Source organism: Penaeus monodon, chromosome 14 (assembly GCF_015228065.2).
Source record: "Penaeus monodon isolate SGIC_2016 chromosome 14, NSTDA_Pmon_1, whole genome shotgun sequence".
In the NCBI taxonomy this organism is placed as follows: domain Eukaryota; kingdom Metazoa; phylum Arthropoda; class Malacostraca; order Decapoda; family Penaeidae; genus Penaeus; species Penaeus monodon.
The window spans coordinates 44,530,428-44,545,589 of NC_051399.1; the positions used below are offsets into that span (position 1 = coordinate 44,530,428).

The window sequence follows — 15,162 nt, forward strand, 5'->3', positions numbered from 1 at the left end:
TAAAATATCCCACAAAAATGGGTCCTGTCCAGCACCAGTGAAGAATATAAAAAATTTTATAGAAAATTTTCCAAAAGAAAACTTGAAAAAATGAAACTACCTTTAATATATGACACTGAAATGCCTAAAATTCCATCATTGGGGCCAATAATCATTTTTCTTTCGTAATAGATTTTTCTGTGAGTATCGTTATGATCATATAAGATGCCAAGGTCACCATGACTGTTTATTTCTTACTATAATTACTATCATTAACTTCATCGAATTATTAATTTACCTATTATCATCGTTATTGGTAGGGTAATTAAAAACATTATAAACATTAATATTATCTACTTTTTATTCAATTTTATCATCAATAATTTTATCACCATTGATATCCTAATTATGATTTACATTAATCATTATAATCACTATAGTAGTATCATTATTACCATTATCATGACAACATGATTATTTTGATGGCAACAAACATCATATCCCTAATAAAAATAATATGATGGTGAGATTAAACATGAAAATACTAGAAATAACACAGCACTACAAATACAACTGAAATACTGATAATAACAACAATATCATTTAGCTCTGTGCGAGAGATATAGTTGCTTTTAAAACATATTTCATTTTATTCAATTTATTATGCATTACTTGTACATCTTGCATCTTTACGGAGTTGTTAAAGCTCGATAATTAGTAAAAGCTTATGGCAGGTGCAAGATAAAGGTGATAATAGAGTTGAAATTGCCAATATTCCCGATAGTGCTAGACAGTGATTGATGTATACATTATGAAGCTGATTTCTGTGATGACAATTATATAGAAATGATGAGCACTGAGAGAAAATTGCAAACGTTTTAGCTTATCTATGCCATCTATAATACCATGTTGAAAGCACCGCTTCTCGTCTGTTCAGCTAAGTTAAGCAACGTTGGGTCTGGTCAGTACTAGGATGGGTGACCGCCTGGGAACAACAGATGCTGTTGGCATTTTATTATATATGCTAATATGATATGCATTTTTTACCACATTTTAACAACTCTTCGTATATTCGTATAAAGATAAATACTAAATTATTCTTCAATCAATACGAAATACAGTAAATTCGGCGTTGTCGATTTAGAGATAAGGATAACAGAAAATGCATAGGGGAATAACGAAAGAAAAATGTAATGCTTGTTACTAATATCATATAGAAACAATATTTACAAAAATAAAAGAAAACCAAAAAGAATAAAATGATTGAAAACACTCACGATCAAGTTTTAGCAATATGTTTGGCAGCAGTTTTTGAAATGTCTGTGTATGATTTGATAACCATTGAAACCAAGCGAGATTTATTTCCTTAGTGGTCGGCTTCTGTGACTGATGAATGTAGGTGTAACTGGAAGGAATTTGTTGCAAAGCCAAAGGCTAAAGGAGAGCTGAACTGTAGATGGACATTTTCATTATTAGATGGACATTTTCATTATTATACAGATTTACTATTTCTTTCGCTAACAGCCACGATAAAGTCACCGCTCAGCGATCAGCGAAATCAGGATAGGTCTGGTCAGTACTATGACGGCGAACGCTTGGGAACACCAGATGCTGTTATTCATTATACATGCTAAATGTATGCATATCTTGAGAGTTTCCGCGCCAGATAAAGCAGGTATACATACTTTATGTGCAAACATTCCAAACAAAAACTTGCACAATAGGAAACTACATATTAAGAAAGTGACAATAGAAATCTAAAAAAAAAAAAAAAAAAATGTTCATAACATTGAGACACGATAATTTACTAGCCTTCTCTATCCGTATATGATGAATAAGATGGCCATGGTCACCATGATTGCTTATTTCTTGCCATGTTTACTATAATTTATTTAATATATTTATTTTGTACTAATTACCATCATTATTGGTAGGGTAATCATTATTAAAAATATTAATGCTATTTACTTTTCGTTCAATTATCATTAATAATATCATCATAAATATCATTGTTCTGACCTTCATTATGATTTACATTAAGACTTATAGAAGTATCATTGTTACCAAAATCATAACAGTAAGAATAATAATAATATGATAAACTACAGATACAACTAAAGTACTGATAATAACAACAATTGCAGCACAATAGCGGCAAAAAGGTTATAAGATTCAAGATTCGATAATAACGGCATTTCTGCTTATGGTTAGTCTTGCCCCTCTTTCTTTCTTTCTCTCTCTCGCTCTTTATTTTTTCCTCAGTGATTATTACTATCAGTAATAATACTATGAACTTTTTGTTCCAATTATCATAATAATATTATCATCAGTGTCATTGATAATGCTAATTAAGATTTACATTAATCATTATAGCATCATTATTACCATTATCATGACAAGAATGATTATGTTGATGGCAGTAATCATCATATGCTAATAGGGAATATTAATGTGGTGAGAACATGATGAAAATAGTAGTAATCATAATAATGCAAACAGAACTAAAATACTGATAACAACAATAGCAGCACAATAGCGGCAGTTTTTTTTTTACAGAGTTGCATAGCTCGATATTAGTAAAAGGCTTACGGTAGGTGAATGGTAAAGGTAACAACAGAGTTAGAATTGCTAATACTCCCAATAGTATCACTGTGATGCATGTATTCAGAGCAATCTTGATGTTTTTACTAGAATGTCATGATAGTGATTTTTTGATGCAAAAGTAAAATACACATTATATTTTAATGTATTAAGGAATTATGAGTAAAGAATTTTAGCAACGTGGGTCTGGTCAGTACTTGGATGGGTGACCACCTGGAAACACCAGATGTTATTGGCGTTTTGTTACTTGCTTTGTGTTCAATTACAGTTTTATGTCATTTTTGTAGTGTATACGGTAATGCAGAAATTGGTGATGAAAGGACTGTAAGCGACATAAATTTGCAATAGTTTATTCTCACTATATATTTTATGAAATTCCATTTTCTTCCTCCTTTTCGTTGCTGCCCTTACGTATAGTTTATAGCATAACAGATTTCTCTGTAGAATATAGAATCAGCATGAGTAATCAACTCCTATTCTTGTTTGAACAGTGACCCTAAATTAGGTTTACTTCCCTAATTAGTCGGCTATTACTGCATGGCAAGTAAGGAAATAGTTAAATAATTTGAGAGAAAATTTACTCTGACTGTTTTGCTATTTCCATTAATTTCTTTATACACATTTAAGCAAGTTGCTGCAAACTCTTACGAAATGCCAGTCACATTTGAATATATAAACTTCTCTTCTCTGATCGAATGAGAAGCGGTGATTTCAACGTGGTATGATCGTAAACATAAATGTCGTAAGCATTAACCATTTTTCTATAAGTGCTCATACATTTTGACTTTTACTTTATTTCGTATTATTTGAGGTATAATTTTTACTGATTATTTAAATATAAGAGCAGTGAAAGGTGGCACAGAAATGCATAACATATTTCGCATATATAATAAAATTTCAACAGCATCTGGTGTTCCCAGGCGGTCACCCATCCAAATACTGACCAGACCCAACGTTGCTTAACTTCGCTGATCGGACGAGAAGCGGTGCTTTCAACGTGGTATGATCGTTGGCATAAATATGCAGAACATTAACCAGTTTTCTGTCAGTGCTCATAGGTTGATACTATTATTGATAATAATTCGGAAATTAAAGATTAAATAGTACTAATGCTGATAAAGACATGATTATGCTTCCCAAATGATGATGGTTTATATTAATATTTGAATGACATTAAGAGAATGATCTTGATAATAATTAATCCCCAAACCGATCATAATACTAATAATCTCAAAACTAATTACGGACAAGGAAGACTTAATTATTGTGCCTCTTTGCCGTTGTTTTCGAGCTTTATGTCACTTTTTAAGATGTACTTTCCTATTGTGCAAATTTTTGTTTGAAAAAAAATCATATATTTTCTTTATCTTCTTTATGATCGCCTGGGAACACCAGATGCTGTTGGCACTTTATTGTATATACTAAATATGTTATGCATTTATTTGCCAATTTTAACAGATCTTCTTATATTTGTATAAAGAACTTGAAATTCTACTTTGATTTATACGAAATTGTAAAAGTAAACAGCATCGGATTTAGAAAGAAGGTTAAATAGAATAAGGATAAGGGTATACTAAAGTTAAGTAAGTGATAATGATTGTGACATCAATAATCATATTAGTAATGATGTATACAAACATCAATAAGAACAAAATCATTATAATGAATCAATCTAAGAAAATATTCTCGATTAAAGTTTTAGAAATATAATAGGCAGCAGCTTTGGCTCTGTACCCTTCCTTGTAGATTTCCAGAGCAGTATATGATTGTATTACCCAGTGAACCCTGTGTAGGACTTTATTAACCGTGAACCCAAGTGATATTTCCGGTCGGCTTTTGTGACTGTGAATGTAGGTGTAACTGGAAGGCAAGTTATAGGAATTTGCTGCAAAGTCAAAGACTATAGATGGCATTGTCATAATAATGCAGATTGCTATTTCTTTCCCTAACGTCATACAACGTTGAAGTCACCGATTCTCGTCCGATCAGCAAAATTAGAACATGTTCTATTCAGTACTTGGATGGTGACCGCCTTGGGAAACCAGACGCTGTCATTTTATTATACATGCTAAATATGCTATGCACTTCTTGTGAGCTTTCGCGCCAGATAAATCAGATATAAAATGTTAAATGCTATTATTCAAACAAAATCTCACAATAGGAAACTACATATTAGGATAATGGCAGACAAAAGCTTGCGAACATGTGCACACCTTAATCTATTTTCCCTATCTGTAACTGGTTTGTTGCAATTATTATTACGATCATCAGATGACCATAATCATAATGATTATTAGCTTTTCTTACCATGATCACTATCATTAATTTTATTTAATTGAAAACTCACCAATTATTACCTTTAGTGGTAGGATTATAATCACAATTATCTGTATTCCTACTATTTCATTTTCATTCAAATTATCGTTAATATTATCATCAGTAGTATTGATACGATCATTTAGGATTTACATTAATCATTAGTATTATTATCTTGAGAATAATGATAAGCAAAAAGGTTATAATGATGGTGATAATGGTATAAATCTATTGTGTACCTTTATTGATTCATAGCTTTTGTGTATGTTAACAATATTCCTAAATTGTACAATATACTTTAAATTGGTGAACCGTTCGTTTGGTTCACCTTATATGGGTTGGTAATGTGTTTCCCTTCACACACCCGTTATAGCTAGAATGTAATGGCAATAATGTTTAATGCAAAAACAAAAGATACATTCTATTTAAATTATGTAAGAAAAACGTGTAAACTCTAACATAAATGTGGTTAATGATCATGAAATGTACGCCAACGATCATACCACGTCAGGGCCGGATTAAGGGGGGGGGGCAAAGGGGCCCGGACCCAGGACCACCCCCAAGAGGGGGCCTCCGACTATAATGTATTGACAGTTGGTGTAAAAATGACCAATATGATGTAAAATTTTTCTGTTTAATTATATTTCTGTAATTTTTTTAAATGTAAATTTTGTGTTTCTTTATTAATTACATACCATGTACCTTTATTACATATTAATGTATTATATCATTGAAAAACTAGTCTTTATTTAATACCTTTTGCTTTCCTGACACATTAAATAGTAGGCCTATAGTAGCTTGTTAAGGTCGAAGGTTACTAGTCCGGGGAAATATGTTATAGAAAAGTGGAAAGGGGCCTCCATTCCAACTGGGCCCCAGGCTCTCTCACACACCTAATCCGGCCCTGTACCACGTTGAAAGCCCGCTTCTCGTCTGATCAGCGAAGTTAAGCACGTTGGGTCTGGTCAGTACTTGGATGGGTGAACGCCTGGGAACACCAGATGCTGTTGGTATTTTGTTATATATGCTAATATGTTATACAATTTTACAACAATTCTAGTAGTTATTCTTATATCTATATAGAGCAATCAATTGAAACTATACTTCAGTCCACAGGAATTACAGTAAATTCATCACCGCCGGAGAGAGGAAGAAGGATACACAGAAACGAATAGGGTAACTCATAGAGGTAACAAAGGGGAAAATGCAATTCTGTATTCTAAAAAATTATTAATTTTCTGATACCAAACAGACCTTTGCGGCAGTTTTACAAAGAAGAATTACTTAAAGTTCTAATAATGATTACTTCCGTTAGTAATAATCATATTAGAAATGATATCTACAAAAGAACAATAAGTATAAAATTATTGTAATAAAGATACGTCTTAAAAAAACAAACGAATAATTTTTTTGTAATAAAGATACGTCTTAAAAACAAACGAATAAGTTTTAGCAAGATATTTTGCAGCAATTTGAAGCTTTGGTTTAGTTTTCCAGGGCCGAAAAGGGTAAAAAATGACTGTCGTCTGTGTATGATCTTAGTTTAGTAACCAGTGAGCCCAAATGAAAACTTAAATGTATATGCTATAAATATACAAGCTGCTAATTCAATCGCCAATGATAGTAAGTATTCGGATGGGTGACTGCCTGGGAACACCAGACGTGTCTTTTTTTGTAGATAACTATGAAAATCAGTAAATTATATAAGGTTAACAAACAGAAACGCACGCATACAACACATTTGGTCTAGTCTGCATGCTACATAAACCAGATATAGAAATAATATATGAAAAAAAATGCACAGAAATTGCATACTAACGTAGTAACAGTTAGATTTTTTTGAAAACATGTCTACGACAATGATACACAATAATCAAGTCTTCTCTGTCCCTTTTAAATTGGTTTTGCCATAATTGTCGTTAGGATCATCATTATCGTAATTACTGATATATTTAAGCTGGCCATGATCACGATTATTATTTCCATATTTATTTAATCTACTTAATAATTCACTAATTAGCGTAATTTTTGGTAGGATTACAATTACTGCCATTTTTTTAAATTGAATTATCATTCGTAATATCACAAGTATCATTGATGTGGTCATGATTATGATTTACTTCAGTATAGTAGCATCTGATTACAATTATAATGATGATGTTGATACAGCAATACCGTATGCTAAAGATACTAATAATGTGATGATAATGACAATATAATCATATACAAACAAAACAACTAATAATAATGACATACCAACAAAATAGCAACACTATAACATAAATTATATATATATATATAATAATATATATATATATATATATATATATATATATATAACAGGCAGACAGACAAACATAGACGGACAAAAAAAGGACAAAGCACTAAAGATTTAAGATTTATTAATTTTCAGCATTTTTTTGCTTTTGTTTTAGCTATACGTTTGCTTTCCTACTTTTTATGCCGGAAAAGTTGCTGTGTTAAAGCATTTATAATCTACCCAATATAATTTTACCAAATTCTTATCCCTTTTTGTACCCCCTTTACTTCGCTACGGAGCTGAACGCAAAAATTTATAAAAACAAGTGTATAAGAATGGTGACAACTAGTTAAATTTCCTATATTGCCGATAGTGGTCGGTTTTATTGTTTGCTACATTGTGGAGGATCTGAGGGGATATGCCCAGAATGTCAGGGTGGGGAAAGTTTAAACGGTAAAAATATATTGTATTAAGATGTTGAAAAACTTTAAAAATGACAAAAAAATTTTTTTTAATTTCAGTTTCTTTTTCCCAAACCGATAAATTCACTTTGGAAAACATTTCTCGTCCAAAACCAAATTTTACAAAAAAAAAAAAAAATAATAATAATTAATAAAAATAATAAAAAATAAAAAAACCCACCACGTTAGGCAAGAAAAAACCCAAATGTGGGGATTGGAAATGAAAAATTCCATACAATAACTTGCACATTAAAAAAACATTTTAAAGGTAGTCCCACAAAAAGCTAATAAACAGTCCCCCAACTTTAAGCACAAAAATCTAAGTTTTCCCTACCCGTGATTGATTTTGTTATAATTGCCCATCATGATCATTTTTGTCGTAATTACTGATATCATGGTTACATGGCCATTAACCATTAATTTTTTTTTTCCCCCTTTATCACCATTTTTTTTCCCTATTTTTAACTTTGGGATTAAAATTTAAAAGTTTTTTATCATTACATTTAAGGTAAGTCACCCCCAAGAAGCTAAAAAAACTTTTCCCACAGCATTAGGAAACAAAAATCTAGTCTTCCTTCCGTGATTGATTTTGTTATAATTGCCCATCAGGATCATTGTTTTTGGGTAATTACTGTTCATGATTTACTGGCCATGAAAACCCCTTAAAATTTTTTCTTCCCATAATCCCCCATTTTTTTCTGATTATTAACTGGGGGATTCAATTATTTTTTTATCATTACTTCTCTTTTTTTTTATAAATTATCATAAATGATATCATCCCAGGATCACGATTTTATCATGTTTAAATTGTCTTTTTTGGGTCAGAGATGGGCGTATCGTAAAACATGTATGGGGTTTTAATGATTTCGTGTTGGTATCGTACCCCTTTTTAACGATTAAATGCCCGGGTATCTTTTTAAAATCGGTATCGCTAGTGTTTCTTTTTAAAAATGTAACGAAAAAATAGTCTCTCCCCTTTAAACCTTGGAAATTTTTTAAAAAGGCCCGGGATTCTTTTTTTTAAACGTATGGTTTTTTTTTAAAAATGTGAATGAAATTATTGTATATATATTTTGTCCGGGGTTTATTTTGTTTTTTCCCTAACTAAAATTATTACCAACACTTTTCTTTCGTGCTTTCGTGTATTTTTTGTGCGCGTGTGTGCGTGGGGTACGATTTTCCTTGGTCCCCTTTCCCCGGCGCCCAAAAAGCTTTCCGGGGGCCCCCTTCACCCGCCCTTTCCCACTTAGCCCCAAAAGCCCCGGGCCCAAAACACCCAAAATGAGTTAACTGCCAATGTTTGGCATATTAAATTTTTTTCCTTTTGTTTATGATATATCTAGTGTTTATTATAGTATAACCTTGTTAAGGGAGGTCTAAAACCTTTTTTTCCAGTCCCCCCATTTTCCTTTTATAAAAGGGGAATTTTAATATTAAAACCATTCAGTCCCTTTTCCCAAAGGGAAAGGAAAATTTTCAAAAATGGGATCTCTCTCTAAAAGAAAACACTTTATCAGAATACACACCCCGGGGACCAACCCAAATGTTCTTTTGTTTTTTTTTTTTTTTTTTTTTTTTTTTTTTTTTTTTTTTTTTTTTTTTTAGGATGCATTTTTTTGTTTATCTCTAAAAATTGTAAATATTTTGGGGAAAAATGTTTTCCTGTGAATATAAAATTTACCTGGGAAATGCCCACTCATCTAAGGATCAAAATTAAAACCAAAGGATAAAACCTCCCTAAAAAAAGGGAAAAACCTAAATTTAAAATTATATAATATTTTATATATTTTAAAATTTTTAAAGGAGAAGAGAGAGAGAGAGAGAGAAAAGGGGAGGAGGAGATTTTTTGTTTTTCTTCTGCCCAAAATTTTTCGTAAATGGCTAAAAGGGATTTACCCTTTTCAAATTCCCTAAAATTTAAGCCCAAAAACCCTTTGGGCATATATTTTAAAAAAGGGAAAATGCTTTTTTGATTCCTGCGACTACCATGCTTTGAAATGATATTTTTTTCTGCATTTCAAATTTTTTAAAAACTTTTTACGAAATCCCATAAAATCCTCGAACATTTTTTTTCTAAAAAATTCCAAAGGGGCCCGGGTTTTTAAACAATTTAACGAAATAAATGCAATAAAAAACATTGGGGGACCGGGATTTGGGTGGACGGGTTGGACCTAAAACCCATTTCCCTGTAAAAGTGAATGTTAAAAGGGGGGATACGCGAACGCATCCCCACTAAAAAAATTGCGAAATTTCGGGGTTTAAAAAATTTTGGGGTTTTAATTTCGAAAGGGGGTCACACCCCCGGAAGGCATGGGGGGCCTCCCCGGGGGAAACCCCCTTTCCCGTGTACGGTATCCCCCTGTGCCAGGAAAAGTAGCTTCACAGACCCACCCCCCGACCCACGCTCACCCATCTAAAAAACCCTACGCGTTTCTACAACCTTTATACAAATATCAACTTTGACTTTATTTTTTCCCAAAAAACTTCTATTAAAATCACACTTTTTAACCCTTTTAAAAAAACCTTGGGGTTTAAAACCCAGAAACGTTCACTTGAAAGGCCTTTAAAAATTTGAAACTGTCCCATTACATATCGTAGAATGAGTTTTTTTGTGGTTTTCCCATTTTAAAAATAACATTTTTAGCCCCCGTTTTTTTTTTTTTTTTTTTTGTTTTTTTTTTTGGCATTGCGTAACTGTACATCATTAATACTTTTGGATACCATTTTTCGTATTTTTAAATATTCAGATGTTTTTAATGGACACCTGCGGTTCCCGCCATTCAAAATTTTTAATTTATATTACGCTCCCGGGAAATATTTTCATGGAAATTTTAAAATTTTTTACTTGCGAAAACATTCTCTAACGTTTGCTATTGTGAAAAATTTACGTAGGGTACACATCCCTTATTATATTTTTATTTTTTAATATATATATATAATATTTTATTTTAAAATTATTTTAGATATATAAAATGTTTTTTTTGGGGTTTTGTGTTTTGAAATATATAAAATATTTTAATATATAAAATTATATAAAATATATAATTTATTATAACACACAAACCGTAGGTTTAGCATTTTCATGGCTGTAAGTGCGGCGTGCATAAGTTGCGGACATGTAGCAAGGTCTATATACAACTTCTATAGACCTTGAAATGTGCGGGCGGGCGGGGGACTTTTTGTATGTGTTAAAACCCGGGTTTTTGAGAAGTAAAGGGTTTATTTGCTTACATGTTTTGGGAAGCCCCGTTGGGGTTATAAAACTGCTTAAAATCCCAGAAACAGGTAATCCCGACCCCCCAAAACCCTGATCCCCCCCTCCGACGTTTTAATAAAACCTTGTATAAACTTTTCAATTATTATATGCTTAAAGCACTATTTCGGGAAAAAAAATTAAAAATGTCAAACCGGGTTTTCCCTAGTCCCTCCTGATTGCTCTACTTAAAATCAAGATATCCCAAAATAATTAAAAAACGAACCTGGTTAAAAGGTATTTTTTCAAAAAATTAATTTTAAAAAAAAAAAAGGGGGTTTTTTAAATTTTTCTTAAATCTTTCTTTCAAACTCTACAACCTTCACTTCATCTACAGTGCATGTCAAGTGTAAATAAAACATTATTTAACACTTTTTTTAATCTGAATTGTAAATAAAAGGGAGGGACCTAAAAACCTCTCTGCCCACAAATCACCAGAACCAAAACCAATAGTTTTCATGAATTCCCTTGTAATTGGTCCAATCTCTTTTTGGGGGAAAGGAATATCAGTAAAAATATAATTTTTTTAAGGCTCCTCTCTAAATAGCTAGTTTTAAAAAAGGGCTTCCGAAAAAGGGCTGACGCTTTACAATTTGCTTCTTCTTTGGGCCGGAGATCGGTGCAGAAAGTACATTCAATTTGGGATATTATTTTCTTCAAAAACCTGCGATATTAAAATAAAGTCTGAAAATTTGGGAACTTTACTAGGGCCCTTCCCTTTCCCTTCCCTGGTTTCGGAGGTATTGTAAACCTAAAGGATTGATCTACAAAACTGTCTTTTGGGAAGATATTAACTAAATAAAATTTGAAATTTTGCGATTTTGTGTAATAAATAATGTTACTATCACCGTAAATGTGTGAAACCTGCAGGGCCCTTCTAAATTCCTGGACATCTTTTCCTCTACAATTTTTAAATTGAAACAATATGAAGAAACCGCTTTTTTTAATAAAATTTTTAAAACAGAAATAGAAAACCCTTTAATATACACTTTGTAAATTACAAAAAAAACTCTAGGGGGAAATTACATTTGAATAGTAAAAAACACTACAGGGGTTGTGGCAGGGGGCATTTCTGATAATGGCTAAATATTTTTGAAAAAAGCAAAATTTAGGATATGTAATTTTCGGGCCGGGTACTGGTAAATGAAATGTATCAAAAAAAAGGAAAAAAAAATTTGGGTTTTAAAAACTTTTTAAATCATAAAACTATTTCAGAAATTTAAGCAGAGATACTTAGTTACGGAACCCCGGTTTTTAATTTTAAATTTCCCTCGAAGCAGGGGCCACTTTTATTTATAAAATATAGGTTTTTTTTCCCTCCTTTCAGGAGTTCTCAAAGTTTAAAATCTTCTTGGGGAAATTAATTAAAACCACTCACCTGTGTGACCCTCCCCTAAACATGGGGGAAAACCCCGAGCCAAAAAACGGTCATCAAAACCCCAAGAAAACACTTGAAGCCCGCTTCCCCCCAGAATTACACAACATCCCATCATGGTTAAAAAATTACCCCGAGAATTTTTGGCGAAAAACCCCCAAATCGCCTATAGAATTAAATCCAAAAAAAGTTAAATCATGTTTTCCCCCTTCTAAATTCACTCACGGCCTGCATTTCCCGAAGTTTTTCTCTAAACCCGGGACTTCACCCCTTCATTATGTTCGTATACGAATCTTAATGAAATTTTTGGGGAAAATATTTTTCCCCCTTAAAAAAATTTATTAATCTACAACTATTTGATAAAATGGAAATCAACAAAAAAGATGGAATTTTAAGGCATTTTCCTATACATTTTTTTAAAACAAACAAAACAAAAAAAAAAACCTTTATACATATAAAAACCCGCGGCCGGGGACTATACTAAACTAAAAGGAAGGGAATATATTTCCAAATTGCCTTTTCCAATGCTATCCAATAAAATTAAAAAGGTGCATTTACTGGGTACTATAAGAAAAAATCTAATACGGGAATCAAACTTCTAAATCTTTAAACTTTTTAATCAAAATTTTGGGTATATGTATGATGTACTTTGGGCCCGTATTTTTTCCTTTTTAAAAAATTTTTCATTGTTACGTTTTTTTGATAAAATTTGGGTAACTAATATAAGGGGAACGAAAGTAATACTAAAAAAAGTTTAAAAAAAAACCCTATATATATTTTAAAAAATAACGGGGCCCAAAGACAAAATTAAATAATGACATAAATTTCATTTTTAAATGTTCCCTTTTCCCAAATTTCCTCTACAGTAAAATTTTAAAAGGTGCCCTTTTCAAAGGTACTATAAGAAAATTTCAAATTTGGGGAAAATAAAAAGGTTTTCATTTTCTTAAAAAGTACCCAATGTTTCAACTTCCCCCCCCTCAAAAATTTGTGTTTCAATTTCAATTTTTAAAATTTCAGTCTGTTTCCATGGCTTAAAATATTTTCTTTAAAACAAAAAGGGTCATACTACACCTTACTTTGTCCCGTGCCACCCTTATTAAAAAAATCCCCAATAGTTTTTCTTTCAAGTACCCCTTTCTTTTCCTTCTCCTCTTCGCTCTACGACTTCTCAGCCCTCCCTTTTGTTGTCTAAACTTAATCAGTATATACTATTAACTCGGGTTTCCCTTAAAAACGCAAAAATTTTTTCCCCTTTTTACTAAAGATTTCCGTGGGGGGGAACCCACTAAAATGACCCTTACTAAATTTTTTTTCAAAACCCCTTCGGGGGGTTCAAATTCAACATAAAGCAATAAACAAAAATTTTTTGATATAATCTTGTGGGAAGGGAGAATGTCTCGATATGAAATTCAAAGAGATTTTTAACTACATAAAATTTCAATCTTCCACCCCTCAAAAAACCCAAAAAATGTTTTTTCCATTTATATCTCGTCTTATTTCCTTTAAAAAACGCTAGTTTTTTGGTATCCAAAAAAAATAATGAGCAACAACATTACTTTGGTTTGGGAAAATATGTGTACAAACTTACCCTTTAATTTTGCCCACCTTCTTATATAGATATTTCCCTTTTCTCCCCCACTATCTACTCTGATAAAACTCCCATAATTATAGTTTTTTGGGAAAAATTTAATTTGTTTTTGGGGGTGTGTTTCCTATAAAAAATGTAAAATTCCTTTTCACAAACCCAAATTTCTTTGTCATTGTAAAACTATGGGATATTTCCTGCTTTGGACACACAATCGTTCAAATATTCGTACCCAATATGGGGGGAAATAATATAGTTGCAATTTTATTTATGCAAATTTTCATAAAAATTTTACCGGGAAAAAATAAAAATTGCCATTTCTATTTTTTTTTGGGGAAATTTTTATCCCTGAAACCCCGGGGATGTATAAAACTAAAAATATCAACAGTTGTCCCGCCCTCATGAATTTTTGGGGCCCTCAGTAAGGTTTTAAGGTGGGGTCTCCTAGGGAAATTACTAAGTGTCCGAATGTTAATTGGGGATAGGGGAACGCAGTCCCCCGCTAAAAAAAATTGCGCCCCTTGAGTTAACCATTTTGGGTTTAAATGGCCGGGGGGTCCGCCCCCGGGGAGTGCAAGGGTTTGGTGCCTCGCCCGGGGGAAAACCCCCTTTCGTGATCAGGGGACTCCTGTCCCGGGTAATATGCTCCCCCAAACCCACGGGGGCCCGCTAAACGCTGCCCCCAAAACTGAAAACCCCCGCGCTCTCCCAACATTTTAATACAAATCCCAAAAGTTGCATTTTTTCTTTTTACAAAGACTTCTATTTTGATATTTTGGGTTTTATTTTTCCCAAAACTGTTTCCGGAAAAAAAAGTCAATTTTAATGTTCTGAAACTATCCTTATCATCCCAAAAAATTACAGTGTATAAAAATTTTTTTTCCCCTTTTAAACCCTGTTATTTCTACTTTCATCATCTCCGGGTTTTTTATGGAATTTTGGTAGGTTTTTTTATAAAAAAATTTCCACATATCCCAACCCTGCAAAATATTCCTAACATCAAAAAACCCAACCCCAAAATAAAATTTTAGGGAAATAGTCGTAAAATTGAATAACACTGATTTAAAATCCCACTCAGGGTTATGCTTTTTTTAAAATTTTGGGCTTATATTTCGCAAACTAATTAAAAGGGTTATAATGGCCCCGGGTTCGCAAAAACTACTTTTACCCACCAAATTTTATGGATATATATAAATATTTATAATATTTTATATATTTATATATATATTTATTTTTTTATAAAATTAAAATTATTTATATATTTTTATATGTATGTATGTATTTATTATATATATATTATTTATATATTATATATAATATATACATATA

At 31.9% G+C, this 15,162-nt stretch overlaps 3 non-coding genes and 1 pseudogene across 3 annotated transcripts; 2 read left to right on the plus strand and 2 right to left on the minus strand.

Moving 5' to 3' along the window:
* The first annotated feature begins 870 nt into the window (after positions 1-870).
* LOC119581464 lies at positions 871-989 on the plus strand (annotated as a pseudogene).
* Positions 990-3,475: 2,486 nt separating this feature from the next.
* LOC119581441 lies at positions 3,476-3,594 on the minus strand. The gene has a single exon (XR_005229567.1). It is a non-coding gene; the product is annotated as a 5S ribosomal RNA (ribosomal RNA).
* A 9,866-nt stretch (positions 3,595-13,460) lies between these two features.
* Positions 13,461-13,583, plus strand: LOC119581416. The gene has a single exon (XR_005229551.1). It is a non-coding gene; the product is annotated as a U5 spliceosomal RNA (small nuclear RNA).
* Positions 13,584-14,308: 725 nt separating this feature from the next.
* LOC119581347 lies at positions 14,309-14,477 on the minus strand. Its single transcript, XR_005229493.1, has one exon. It is a non-coding gene; the product is annotated as a U1 spliceosomal RNA (small nuclear RNA).
* Between the last annotated feature and the right edge of the window lie 685 nt (positions 14,478-15,162).